This window comes from Centroberyx gerrardi, chromosome 15 (genome assembly GCF_048128805.1).
Source record: "Centroberyx gerrardi isolate f3 chromosome 15, fCenGer3.hap1.cur.20231027, whole genome shotgun sequence".
Classification (NCBI taxonomy): domain Eukaryota; kingdom Metazoa; phylum Chordata; class Actinopteri; order Beryciformes; family Berycidae; genus Centroberyx; species Centroberyx gerrardi.
The window spans coordinates 2,179,420-2,194,218 of NC_136011.1; the positions used below are offsets into that span (position 1 = coordinate 2,179,420).

At 44.5% G+C, this 14,799-nt stretch overlaps 1 long non-coding RNA gene across 1 annotated transcript; it reads left to right on the forward strand.

The window, feature by feature from the left end:
- The first annotated feature begins 1,775 nt into the window (after window positions 1-1,775).
- On the forward strand, window positions 1,776-2,472 carry LOC144542383 (uncharacterized). Its single transcript, XR_013507234.1, has 3 exons — window positions 1,776-1,833; window positions 1,937-1,997; window positions 2,108-2,472. It is a non-coding gene; the product is annotated as an uncharacterized LOC144542383 (long non-coding RNA).
- Window positions 2,473-14,799: the final 12,327 nt, after the last annotated feature.

A 14,799-nucleotide genomic window follows, 5' to 3' on the forward strand; every position in this document is an offset into this window, starting at 1 on the left:
AAAGTGGCTCTTTTATTTCCCTTTTTCTTTTTTCATTGCTCCTCTTTTTATTTCATAACTAGAAGGGCACTCGGAGAGCGCAGACCTCGGCCAAGGTTCGTGCTATTATTGCTTGTTGGTGAGTCGGATCCGGATCCACTCCAAAATTTAATGGGTTCTTCCTTGGCCCATGCTACACCCTTCCATGAAGTTTCATGAAAATCGGGCCAGTAGTTTTTCCGTAATCCTGCTAACAGACAAACAAACAGACAAACAAACAAACGGCACCGAAAACATAACCTCCTTGGCAGAGGTAATAGAGAGCCTAAGTCCCTCCCCTTCCGCTGTCCCCCATGGGACCTTATTTCGGAAAAAATATGTACGGTAGTCAACGGCGAGAGACAAATAATTGTTTGATCCCGTTTGAATTGTGCCATGACTTACACATATGATGTTTTGTCAATTTAAAAGATAATTTTGCAAGTCAAGAAAGTCGCAGTTTGTTGTAAAACAGTACAGTAACGTTTAGTTTTGTGTGAAACCGCTCAGTGAACTACATCTCTCGTCTCGCACAATATACGTCACCAACACCAACATGGAATGAAACATACGAAACACACAGGCATCGCGTTAACGTTAGCCCCCACTGTACTAAAACTATCCTAAACCAGTTTAAATCCATTCTTACTGTCTACCTTCCAGGTTGTGTATAATACTCCTGCTATCTGAGAGGGACTTAGCTTCAGCGGCTCTGGGTAGCTTGTGGAGAGAGGAAGTTACGTCACTTGCACGACTTTTGGGTGTGTAGTCTTTCTAATTACGTATTTTTACAGTCTTATAGTTCAACAGTTTTACGACAAACTGCGACTTTCTTGACTTGCAAAATTATCATTTAAATTGACAAAACATCATATGTGTAATTCATGGCACAATTCAAACGGGATCAAACAATTATTTGTCTCTCGCCGTTGACTACCGTACATATTTTTTCCGAAATAAGGTCCCATGGTGGTCCACCGGAAGGGGAGGGACTTAGGCTCTCTATGACTCTTCATTTCATAATGTCACTTTTCATAATGTCTCAGCTGTCTGTCAGTCGAAGTGAATAGTGCGGGATCTATTTGCTGATTGGATAATCCTTTGCAATCGATTATTTTTCCTGGCTCTGAGGCTGGTCTTGACCCATGGGCCAAATGATGTTAAAAAATACATTAATTAGTTGGATGTTGAAGGGTACAGTCCAGAGCTATCATCTCTGTTGATCCTTAAGAAACTCCTTAAGCTTTATTTTTACATTTGGAAAGACGTGTTTATTGCCTATTTTGGTTTTGGCCTTGACTTGGTCTCAACGCCCTTTGGACCTGGTCTTGACTGGACCTGGTCTTGGAATTGACTTGGACTCCATTAAGGTGGTCTTGACTACAGCGCTAAATTTGAATGCCCGGTTCTTTTCCACAGCTGGAGGTCCCATCGCTGACATCCTGCAGCAGGCCCTCCTGCCTGTGGTCAGCCACTCCAACTGCACCAAGCCTGACTGGTGGGGCAGCCTGGTCACCAAGAACATGATCTATGCTGGAGGAGATGGACAGCTGGCTAGCTGCAACGTGAATCACATTCATTTCCCACAACCCCTAAATTTTATTCTACAGTCTCATGTAATATAGAAATGGAGTTCCTGTGGAAATATACCAGCCTTACTGTAGCCAGGTGGAACTGGGAACACAAGTCAGGTGGCCTGTCGGACGTAGTGTAGGTGTGGCACCTGTCTTTCCTCACGTGTATTTCCGGGGGTTGGGATGGGCAAACTTTTCTCTTTGTTTGAGCCAGAGACAAGACGTGCGGATAGCGGGGCTCGTGAGTATGGTTTGGATATTTACATAGTCGATAAAGTTTATTCTTAAGCTCCGGTAAAGTGTCTGGATTGCTGAATTGAGTTTAAAAAGAAAACTATTTACAGAAAGGTGCTATCGGCCGGGCAGTCTCACGGAGGGTGGTGTGCATGAGCCGGTGCTGCGCAGGTATTTTGCTGTTTGTATGTCTTTGGTATTTTGTTCAAGATGTTATGTGATTATATTGTATTAAGTACTGTATTGTGCTAGCGCAGTTAATGGGATGTGGTTCTTCCTAGCGGCAGTTGTCCTAGCTGTTGGTCCCGGGTCCCTTGTAGCTCCAGAGACGGAAGCATAGTCTACCGTAGTGGGTGAGTGGGCATTGCTGCTGCTGCTTGTAGTAAATTTATTTGTATTCATTTGGATAGCATGGGATGTATTTTATGTGTGAATGATACGGTTCTGTTGTGTGCATTTGTAGGACTGTTGTTCATGTGTTGGTCACTGCTTTAGCCTACAGCTGCGCATGTTAGCTCTAGCTGGCGTTCATTGTAGCTTGTATTGATGCAGTTGACAGTGTTTGTGAACCTGTGGCACTGGTGCCACAGGTTTAATATTGTGGAGCCAAGTTACTTTTGATGTCCAACTTGCCTCTTCAAGACCATAGTTTCTTCAAATTAACGGATTGTGAATAAAGATTATTTTTGTAAACTAATCCGGTGTCTGGCTGCTTACCTTTAAGAGGTCCAAGACCTGCTCAATATTGTTCTAAGGTCACATTACAGTTTAGAATAGTTTTACACAGTGCCATAATGATTATTATATACAATTTCTAAATGTTTTCGCCATCTTTTGCCTGAACATCACGTCTGGCTCTGTTACCCCTCAGGGAGACTCTGGTGGCCCCCTGAACTGCCAGAACCCTGACGGCAATGGCGCCGCCAAGGGGGGGCCAGCGATTGTATCAGGGTGGCCGTGGCCCCCCACTGGCCCCCCCTCGCTAGTTGCATATGCATAATATGCTTCTGAGTCTGCATAATATGCTTCTATCTGATATTTTACATTAGGTACTATTCATTTAAATCAATAATGTATATTTTTCATAATATTTAATGTGAAAGAAAATAACAAACCGTCCGTCACTGCGTCACACTCCGACCCCCTCCCCCTCCCCCGGCCTGCTGCTGCACAGTGCACTGCCAGATGACAGTCTGCCTCATGGACAGCAGCAGCTGAGCTCAGCCCAGACCTGTCAACTCTCCCGTTTTTCCCGGGTTTCTCCTGTATTTTCACCCCCTCTCCCACCGTGCTCCCGTTTAGTAATTTCCCCCGTAAATCTCCCGTATTTTCCCTTTTTTTATTTTTACAGTTATACAGAGAGAGAGAGAGAGAGAGAGAGAGAGAGCGGTGAGTGAGCTATGCCTCCACCCCTCGTGAACGGAGCGTCAGATGAGCCGATCAGCGCGATCACACAGCAATAAAACTTAAAATGGAAAGGAATCCTTCCAAAAAACGAAAAGGGACAAAAAATAAAGGCCTGTGAAGTGCTGAGGCATCAAAATGTGCAAAAATTACTGACCTTTTCAGTAGTGCAAGCACCAGCAGCATTTCCATTGCCGGTGGAACGGCATCAAGAGGCTGACTGATTTCATCTGTATTGATATAGATTATATCGCCTTTTCAAATATAGCCCTTTATCATGATGCACTAAATGCTCAATGTTGTGGTATCCTCACAGTGGTGGTCTGCTGGCGACAAACCGTATGTAGTACTAATTAATACTAATACTATGCACATCAGTTTATGCACATCAGATAATTAGTAACATTAACTGTAAAATAAGAAACCAAAGTATATCAGTATGCGATTCCTTAACTCTCATATTGACATAGTTTTCAACTAGCCTATACACTACAACAGCATAATAGAACTCCTGAAATTCAATTATGGCTTTTGGTTTTGGTGTACCACCCCAAGATTTTCAGTGGCCCCATTTGGCCACCCCTATGAAACATTTCTGGGGGCGCCACTGCCTGACGGCTCCCAGGACATCCACGGTGTGGTGAGCTTCAGCTCCAGCATGGGCTGCAACTACCCCAAGAAGCCCTCTGTCCTTCACCCGCGTCAGCGCCTACATCTCCTGGATCAACAATGTGAGTGGAAATGGGCTTGGCTTGTACAGTATTTGTTAATATAATATACCTTTTAGTGGACGCTTCTGTCCAAAGCACCTTACAGTACAGTGCATAGATTGTTTTTTTGGCTCCACTTGACAATGTTAGTGCAGTGCTCTCTCTGTTGCTTACAGCTCTGCAGATAGATTCAGCGTACTTACAGTTTATTGTCTTTGTCACAAGGCAATTAACGTTAAAACCCACAGCTATTGATGGGCAGCCATTTCTTGGTGGTGATTATGTGGCTCTTAAAGTTGGGCTGAAATAAAAGCAGGAAAATGGTTTTATTTAAAAGGAAATCATTGAGTGTTAAAATGTGAATGTTCATGAAATTCCAAGTTTCATACTCAACTCCTACTCAAGTGGCAGATAGTTACACTTAAAATTTGTAGGAGTGTGCCACCTGCCGTACAGGTGTAGAATATCTATCATTGAAGTGTCATTCAAATGACGTTAGACAGCATACTTTGAAAACCAATTGTCAGTGGTAGGAGGGCACAGAAATCCCTATTATGTATTCTTTACATGAATATTCATGTTGCAAATAAATTCCTCCTTTCAAACTTAGCATAGGAAATGCAGTAATTTACCAAAATGAAATACATTGCAAAATGCACATATTATCATAAAATATATTTACAAGAATAATATAATCTAAATCTCACTTTTAGTCCTTTAAGTATGTGTGGCTTTAAGTATGTGTGGCTCAGATGAGCGTGGATTAGATATATTGGGATCCAGTCCTAGCCTGGTTCCAGACTCCTGACCCGCCCACTCTTCAGATTTGTCTGGTGTTGCTCTATTCAACAGCGATTTCTCGATCAGAAAAACGATCGGGCCAATGGTGTTAGACCAGTGGTTGAAAACCACTGGTCTAGCCAGTGGTTTTCCAGTGGTTGAAAACCACTGGTCTAGCAGATGTAAAACTACCTGTCAACTGAAGGAAATAAAGCATAACCACTATTTCCTTACATGATTTTAAAAGTCTACCGACGCATTTAGAAAGCTGAGAGATTTCACTTCTAAAACTCGAAACAGGAGTTAATTGATGGTGGCTTGGCCTTAGTAGTGTTAATAGGAGCCTACTATTACTCTACCACCAGTGTATGCTAAAGTGCCAATATACCAGGAACAAATGCATGATTTGAGTGTCTATGTATATCTAGAGGCACTAGTTTCAGCCATAATCCCTGACCAGCAGTTCTCAGGTGAGTTGGTGCCCTTGCAACATGCAAATGACGAGAGTAGCCTATTAGCACCAAAATCATCTCTGTGCCTCCGGTAGATAGCTCTGTCTGGTGCACATGCTAATGCTATAGCATACAGTATGTTAAGTAATTAGAGGCAACTAGCATTATCCTAAAAGTGAGGAAATGAGAACCTGTGTCAGTTCTAGTGCTGGCTAATTTTAATGGCACACATGTAAACCTGCCAGGTTTGTTTAGGGGATTGGTAAAATAGGCCTAAAATTCTATTAATAGAATGCACTTTCAATGGACGATCTCTCTTCCTGTGAGACTTCAAGCATAACTTGATTTGTTTACATACTGAAGTTAGCAGAGTTAGCCATAAAGCTAAAGTGATGAAGATTGAGATTTTGTTTTTATAAGTTATGAACCTACAGGCCATAGCATAACAAGACTAAGAGTCTAACAGCCCCGTGACGCTGAATTTTGTGGAAGCGTCTGCTGAGATTTTACTTAAGCAGAAGGAAAATCACTGGTGTAAACACCTACTCAATTAAAAAGAAAAGTAGCTCATTTAAAATATACTCAAAGTAAAAGTCACTTTTTAATAAATCAATTCAGTGTAATGTGTTAGAGGGAGGAATAAGGGCCATGATACATGTTGTGAAGCAATGTAAAGTATGTAAGTATTTTTTCATTATTCTCCTATAGCCAGTGTGGTTACATTGATTTTGTCCTGCTTGCCAATCCCATCCCTGTTTTAAGCAATACTTCCCTTCTCCACAGCTTCAAAATGTTGCTTGTGCATCTTGGACCTAAAGCTTGTGATACAAGACAAGCAACATTTTGGAGAAGATGACAAGGCAACGTGTCGGTCAACAGGAATTGAAGTCAGACTTGCAGCATAATATCATAGCATTAGAAGTTACCATGTAGACAATGTGAGAGTATTTATCCATCTACTTGGGCTGTGTAATCTGCAATGTTGACCAAAATGTTACACAGTGTGCGTATCAAGGATATAAAAGTGCTGATACACCTGGCAGTTTTTTAGGGCACTGTAGGCTATACACTCCCAATACCAACCAACTAACCAAGTCAAAACACAGGATTAACATCTATTCAAGTGTTGCCTTGCAAAAAGACATACCTGTGTGATTAAATAAAAAATGTAAAGGCAATTTATTGATCGATCTTGATCATCATATTTGCCCAGACATTTATTTTTCCTGGTCATCTCTGCCTGAACAGCTGAACCAAAACAGAATCTGTCTGTCATAAAGAGCTGAATTCTACTCCCAGTGACTCAACAATAAGTCCATTCCGTCTCCCACAGAAACTTTCTCCCTGAACACCCTCAGTTCATTTCAGCCACCAGTATCAACTGTGTTTGAGTGCTTTTACATCTGTTCTGTAGTTTTGAGTTTGGTAGTTGGTTTTATTGTGTCGTTTCTGCACTGTTTGTCATCCAGTAACAAAACATCCATGGACTGTTTGAAGGAGAAAGGGTCATCTATAGACCCATCAAGGTATGTGAGCATTGTTTATTGCAATTAAATTGTAAAGATTTTGAGCTGTAATTAAATGTAGCATAAGGGGCTTTTGAGTGACATTATCTCATTTCCTTCAAAGGCATTGTTCAATGTACCGGTGTACAGAGAGACTGTACAGCTCTGCTGGGAGTGGAAATACTATGAAGTACAAGTAAGAACCACTTTTTTTTCAGGCCCGCACAAAATAAAACACCTGACAAATTCTGGTAAAGTGTCTCCTATGATTATACATGAGAACATGTGATGTTTTCTATTGTCTTGTAGAAAAAAATGTTGGTGCAGTTTTTGAGGCTTCAGTAACAAAAGCAGGTCCCATCTGAGCTGACAGCTGAGGACATGACTGACTTGCTGGTGGAGCAGGGCAAGAAATCTCTCAGGGAGCGGTGAGACTTACTGAGACATACAGACAGTCCACCACTCAATCTATCATCAACTCTGCTAATGTTAAAGGAATAGTTGACCCAAAAATGAAAACTCAGTCATTATCTACTCACCCCCATGCCAGTAGAAAATCGGTTTAATGTTTGATGTCCACTTTAGTCTCTGTTCTGTATGTATTCTGCACAGTGTAATACATGCAGTGTTTATAGTTAAAAATGGCACATTTTATGGCATTTCTCATTATTATTATGACATCAAACACTAATATGGGTGCTCACTTATTGAATTTGACAATTAAATACAAAGTAATTGCTAAAACGTATAGTAAAAAAAAAGTATTTCTATTTTAAAATCTCGCGCTTTTATTTGGAAGGCTAAACGGCCAAACCAGAAGTCTTGTTTCTGCTAATTCCAGCTAGTCTTACCTATCGAGGCCGGGGTCCACGCAAACATGATGTTTTTTTAAATCAATAGCTAGAGTGGCGATTTCAGCTTTAATAATGGTGTAAATGTCGGTCTTTTCAAGTCACTTTGGGATCTTTTGGCTTCAAGAAACTTGGATTATGCTGTAAGAGCTGCATGGAGCCATTTTATGGTTATTTTCCGTTATTGTTTGAACTCTGTCCATCTGTTGTATGGACTAACATACTTTATCTGATTTTCTACTGGCATGGGGGTGAGTAGATAATAACAAAATTTTCATTTTTGGGTGAACTATTCCTTTAAGCTAGTCTGTTACTAATGAGAAAAGATTAGAGCAACAGTTAAGATGAACCTTCTGTTTTCTTTCCATTTGAAGATTGTGGAGGTTTGATCTCGAGAGTTTTGATAAAAGTGTCCAGCCTCTCCTCACGTTGGTAAGACCAAGATCATGAAAAGACTCCGTTTGGAGTAAATGATCATATAACACTAGATTGATCCTGTAAATATGTCAAATCTTAATGGTGCATCCCATTTCTTGTTTCAGATGTGGGAGGTGAACATCAGCATGAAAATGATGGTTGAGTTTTTAGCCCGAATCATGCTCAACTCACCTGAAGCCAACAGTCCTTGTTTTCAGTAAGTCACATTTATGAGATAAGATGAAACTTGAATGATTCCCGTGGGGAAATTGTGTCTTTTCAGAAAATGTGTATTTCAACTCATTTTGAGCGACTCTCATCGACGGAGACCATCAGATCATCCGTCTGGCTGACAAAGCCATCAGGAGCCTGATGGAGAAGCAGCAGCCCAGCTCCAGCCTCCTCGGCCCCCAGGAAGTGGTGATGCTGGTTGTCCCTAAAGTGCTGCAGGGCTTCTGGATTAATCCGGCGATCCTCTCGTCCGTACCCCCGCTGCAGCTCAGCGACCTGGCCGTCGGACTCATGAAGGCCGTTGAGGATAAGCTCTCCGCCTCTCTGACCTCCACGGACCGTCAGGCCGCCTTCTCCCGCTCCATCTGGGATGAGAAGGTCCTTTCTATCCGGAACAAGGTCTGAGAGAAGTACACACCAGACGTCCTGCTGGAGAACCTGAAGCACTTTGGGCCAGAGCTGCTGACCAGGATTGTTGTCACAGTGAGGGAAATCTGTGTGATGTTTGAGCCACAGAAACACATGGAAATGTCTGAAATGCTGACCACCAAAGAGGTAAGAAGACCTGCGCAGATGTATGTTCGAGTAGCTGTTTAAGATACTGTATAGTAAAAAAGAAAAAAATTCAAACGGCTTCTCTCCCTCTTTAGGTGGAACTAGATGATTCCACCCAGCCAGCTGTAGTGGATGGAGCCGTGAACTCCACCCCCCTTGATGGAGATTTGAGCAAAGAGCCCAGTCTGGAAAAGGACACAACACTAAGCCCAGAAATGGACTCTGCTGTTGGTTCAGCTGCTCTGGTTCCTCTGACTCTCCCTACTGAAGCTCCTGTGAGCCTCCCTACTGAAGCTCCTGTGGTGCCTCTGAGCCTCCCTACTGAAGCTCCTGTGGTTCCTGTGAGCCTCCCAACTGATGCTCCTCTGGTTCCTCTGACCCTCGCTACTGAAGCTCCTCTGGTTCCTCTGAGCCTCCCTACTGAAGCTCCTGTGGTTCCTCTGAGCCTCCCTACTGAAGCTCCTGTGGTTCCTCTGAGCCTCGCTACTGAAGCTCCTCTGGTTCCTCTGAGCCTCCCTACTGAAGCTCCTGTGGTTCCTGTGAGCCTCCCTACTGAAGCTCCTCTGGTTCCTCTGAGCCTCCCTACTGAAACTCCTGTGGTTCCTGTGAGCCTCCCTACTGAAGCCCCTGTGGTTCCTCTGAGCCTCCCTACTGAAGCTCCTGTAGTTCCTGTGACCCTCCCTACTGAAGCTCCTGTGGTTCCTGTGAGCCTCGCTACTGAAGCTCCTCTGGTTCCTCTGAGCCTCCCTACTGAAGCTCCTGTGGTTCCTGTGAGCCTCCCTACTGAAGCTCCTCTGGTTCCTCTGAGCCTCCCTACTGAAACTCCTGTGGTTCCTGTGAGCCTCCCTACTGAAGCCCCTGTGGTTCCTAGGAGCCTCCCTACTGAAGCTCCTCTGGTTCCTCTGAGCCTCCCTACTGAAGCTCCTGTGGTTCCTGTGAGCCTCCCTACTGAAGCTCCTGTGGTTCCTCTGCGCCTCCCTACTGAAGCTCCTCTGGTTCCTGTGAGCCGCCCTACTGAAGCCCCTGTGGTTCCTCTGAGCCTCCCTACTGAAGCTCCTGTGATTCCTCTGAGCCTTGCTACTGAAGCTCCTCTGGTTCCTCTGAGCCTCCCTACTGAAGCTCCTGTGGTTCCTGTGAGCCTCCCTACTGAAGCCCTGTGGTTCCTAGGAGCCTCCCTACTGAAGCTCCTCTGGTTCCTCTGAGCCTCCCTACTGAAGCTCCTGTGGTTCCTGTGAGCCTCCCTACTGAAGCTCCTGTGGTTCCTCTGTTTCTCTTAACTGAAGCTCCTGTGGTTCCTCTGCGCCTCCCTACTGAAGCTCCTCTGGTTCCTGTGAGCCTCCCTACTAAAGCTCCTGTGATTCCTCTGAGCCTCGCTACTGAAGCTCCTCTGGTTCCTCTGAGCCTCCCTACTGAAGCTCCTGTGGTTCCTGTGAGCCTCCCTACTGAAGTTCCTCTGAGCCTCCCTACTGAAGCTCCTCTGGTGCCTGTGAGCCTCCCTACTGAAGCTCCTCTGGTTCCTCTGAGCCTCCCAACTGAAGCTCCTGTGGTTCCTCTGACCCTCGGTACTGAAACTCCTCTGGTTCCTCTGAGCCTCCGTACTGAAGCTCCTCTGAAGCTCCTCCTCATACATCACAAAACAAAGTGAAGTCTACACACTGCAATGCTCCCTTATGTGTATTACCAACTAGTGATGTTTTTAGTTCATATGCTCTTTATTATACATAAAAGAGGAAATGACAGTCGCCTCCATTTGAGCTCAAATAGAGGCAACTGTCACTGGAAACGTCAGTAGTTGGTAATACACATAAGGGAGTATTGCAGTGTGCAGACTTCACTTTGTTTCGTGATGTATATAAAAACCATAAATATCTTAAACATGGAACATAAGCAAAGCCTTATGCTCTTTGCTACTTTTTTTTTTTTAAAGATAGTACTTTCATCTGTGGAGATCCCCAAGCGTTTGCACTCATTTGTTTGAAAAGGAATACAACAAAAATGTTTACTAAATGTTCACTTTGACATGGTTAAAGGACATCAACAGGTTCAAACATAATATAATAATAATAATAATATAATAATTCAAAGGTGACAGTAACTATGTTTCCATTCAGGTTTTGTGCAAAAACTTTTTACGCATTTTAAAATCTTAAAATGTGAATCAGGTAAGTTACTAATTAAGAAATCATGGAACTAGTTTTCTCTGCTGCAGCACAGACTGCTGTGGGGTGAAAGTGTGTTACTGTGGCGTGATCTAGTTTTGTGGATGGTCAGCTCAGATTGTAAACAGTTACACATGAAGCCGGTTAGAGTTTGGTAGAAGACTATCCACTGAGTGGAAATGGTGCGGTGCTGCTGCTTTCCGGGCTGTGAATATAAATACGTTGGTTGTGTCACCATATTGTTTTCACAGCCTGGCTTTTTGGAGACATTTTGACAAACCCCATTTGGACTCATTGTTAGCAGCAAAAGGCAATGGAGCTCGCTGTTCCAACCGACAGCTGACTTGGGAGTCAGTATTCTCTGTGGGTCCAAGTACTACAGGTCTGTAAGAGACAAATTATATATAGGTCCAAAATCGCCCAAATTATCCTTTAAATAAATCTACAAATTATACCTTAATATCTACTCAGAACTCACAATATACACAATACCTCTGAATGGAGAAATAGTTGCGGTAGGTGAATGTAATCATCTACGACTTCTTGTCCTCCAGTGTCTTCATGAAGCGATACTGTCTGGAGCATGTTTGAGTGTTTGTACATCGATCTACAAGCAGTCATTCCAGTTGTTAAAATGGGTTGCACATCCCAAGTAATACCTTTAATAGGAGCGGTATGGTGATCCTCAGCTTTCTCATACTCCTGGAAGTGCCTTTCCATATGGCTGTCATTTCAAATGTGTCAACAACTTGGACCCTCGCACTGATGTTTCTTGCCAGCCACATCAAGTAGGCATTCAAGATCTGCATGTATAAAATGATTAACTGTAACTTTGTCATTTATAATTCAATTAGTCAAAATATTAAGTAAAGCTTAAAATAACTGAATAATACCTCACTCACTGCCCTGAGACCTGCATTGCTAGGCTGCTATAAGAGCAGAAGTCTAGGAACAGAATACAAACCCTCCTGAAAGCATTGAGGTGCCCTGAGAGCTGCTAATGATAATGAGAAAGGTGCGCTGAGAGCAGAATACTAGTGAGTAACATAACATACTGAATGTAAATCAGTAGGCGAGCAGAGAGGTGCCCTCAGATCCACAAGTTGCACGGCTAGCTCTTGTTGTTATTTGGTCTGTAGCTAAAGTTATCATCTTGTAGCCATGTTTTAGCTAATTCACTCACTATTGAATTACATTTGATAGTTTTCACCAGTGTCTTCAAAAGCAATTGCAAAAGAAGTCACACATCCTTGCTGACACTGAAGCTAACACTAGCTAGCTAAGATCAAAAAGCTAATATAGGCTACAGATAACAGCTAGTAAAGAAAGCAGACAGTACAGACCCTGCTAAAAAAAACAGCATAGACCAGCATGAATTCCTTGCTGGTCTAAGCTGGTTTATGCTGGTTAGTGCTGGTCTGATGCTGGTGAAGCTGGTGGACCAGCATGGTCGTGCTGGTGAAGCTGATCAACCAGCATGGCCTTGCTGGTGAACCTGGTGGTAGGGATGCTAGGGATGCTGGTGTCACCAGCATGGGATGCTGGTATGGTTGAATGACCACCCTTACAAAGATTTCCTGTGGTACCTGAAAATGCTGCTGTGGTATTCCTGCGGTACTTCATTTTGGTACCACAGGACAAGCAAATTCTGTGGTACATTACCACAGGCTTTATGGTAAAGTACCATAGATTTACCACACACTATGTCCTGTGGTAATGTACCACACGCTTTATGGTAATGCACCATATATTTACCACACACTGCATGTCCTATGGTAATGTACCACATTTTAATTTTTTCCACATGGTCAATTCCAGCATTGGATGTGACATCTGGACTCAAACTGACTAATAAAACATCTTAGGGAATACGGATTAAGCATAAATGCAGCATGCTCAGATCACGATGGCGCTGCGACCAGTCGCCACGGTGTGTTGGTGCACTCTTTTTTGTTTGTTTTTAGTGTTTAATTCCATTTATTGTGATTCCACTCTGACTATCTATACGAGGGACCAGATACTAAACATCAGGGACTCGACAACATCGGATTTATGTCCCAATTTTCTCGCCTCATCCGTGGATTTACAGGACATTTCTGCCTGGATAACACAGACTGGGATATTTTCAGGACTGCTTCCAACAGCCTGGACGAATACACAGAGGCTGTGACATCATACATCAGCTTCTGTGAAGACAGCTGTATTCCAACACGCACCTGGGTGAGTTATAACAATGACAAACCCTGGTTCACAGCAAGACTCAGACAGCTGCGTTTGGAGAAGGAGAGGGCTTTCAAGAGTGGAGACAGGGATTGGTTTAGACTGGCTAGATACACGTTTGGCAAGGCGATTAAGGAGGCCAAACGACAGTACTCTAAGAAGCTGGAACAACAAGTCTCCGCCAACGACTCCTCGTCAGTCTGGAAGGGACTATGGGAGATCACAGACTATAAAACCAAATCCCCACACTCTATGAATGACCTCAGACTTGCAAATGACCTGAATGAATTCTACTGTAGATTCGACAGACAATGGAACAGTCCTGACTCTGACCCTCACACCCAGCCCCCCTCAACAGCTTCTACACCTCTTCCTTTCAGCCAGGACAGAGACACCGCCCCCCTCCAGACCCAGACACCCCCAGACAGCCCCTGCCCCCCCCCCAGCCCCATCACACCTCTCTCCATCCTGGAGAGAGACGTTATCAAGCTCTTTAAAAGACAGAACCCCCGCAAGGCAGCTGGACCGGACGCTGTCTCACCTCCACACTGAAGCACTGTGCAGACCAGCTGGCTCCAGTGTTCATGGACATCTTTAACACCTCACTGAACGAATGCATGGTACCTGCCTGCTTCAAAACATCGACCATCATCCCCGTTCCCAAAAAGCTGAGGATCACAGGCCTTAATGACTACAGACCAGTAGCCCTGACCTCTGTGGTAATGAAGACCTTCGAGCACCTCGTGCTGGCCCACCTCAAGGCCATCACCGACCCCCTCCTCGACCCACTGCAGTTTGCCTACAGAGCCAACAGGTCTGTAGACGACGCAGTCAACATGGGACTCCACTTCATCCTCCAGCACCTAGACTCCCCCGGCACCTACGCCAGGATCCTGTTTGTGGACTTCAGCTCCGCATTCAATACCATCGCCCCAGCTCTTCTCCAGGACAAACTATCCCAGCTGAACGTGCCTAAGCCCACCTGCAGGTGGATCACTGACTTCCTGACAGACAGGAAGCAGTACGTGCGGATGGGCAAGCTTGTCTCTGAGCCCCGGACCATCAGCACTGGAGCCCCACAAGGCTGTGTGCTCTCTCTACTCTTCTCCCTCTACACCAACAACTGCACCTCTAGCCACCCTTCTGTAAAACTCCTTAAGTTTGTGGACGACACAACCCTCATTGGATTAATCACCAACGTGGATGAGTCCGCCTACAGGAAGGAAGTTGACCACCTGGCTTCCTGGTGCAGCCAGAACAACCTGGAGCTGAATGCTCTGAAAACTGTAGAGATGGTTGCAGACTTCAGGAGGAGCCCAGCCCCGACCGCCCCCCTCACCATGTGTGACTCCCCAGTTAACACTGTGGAGTCATTCAGATTCCTGGCAACAATAATCTCCCAGGACCTCAGGTGGGAGGAGAACATCACTGCCACCACCAAGAAGGCCCAACAGAGGATGTTCTTCCTGCGGCAGGTGAGGAAACTCAAAATGGCACAGAAAACGATGGTCCAGTTCTACACGGCCATCATTGAGTCCATCCTCACCTCATCGATCACCGTCTGGTACACTGCCTCCACCGCCAAGGACAGAGGCAGACTGCAGCGGATCATCCGGTCAGCTGAGAAGATCATCGGCTGCAACCTGCCATCTCTACTGGACCTGTACAACTCCAGGACCAGGAAGAGAG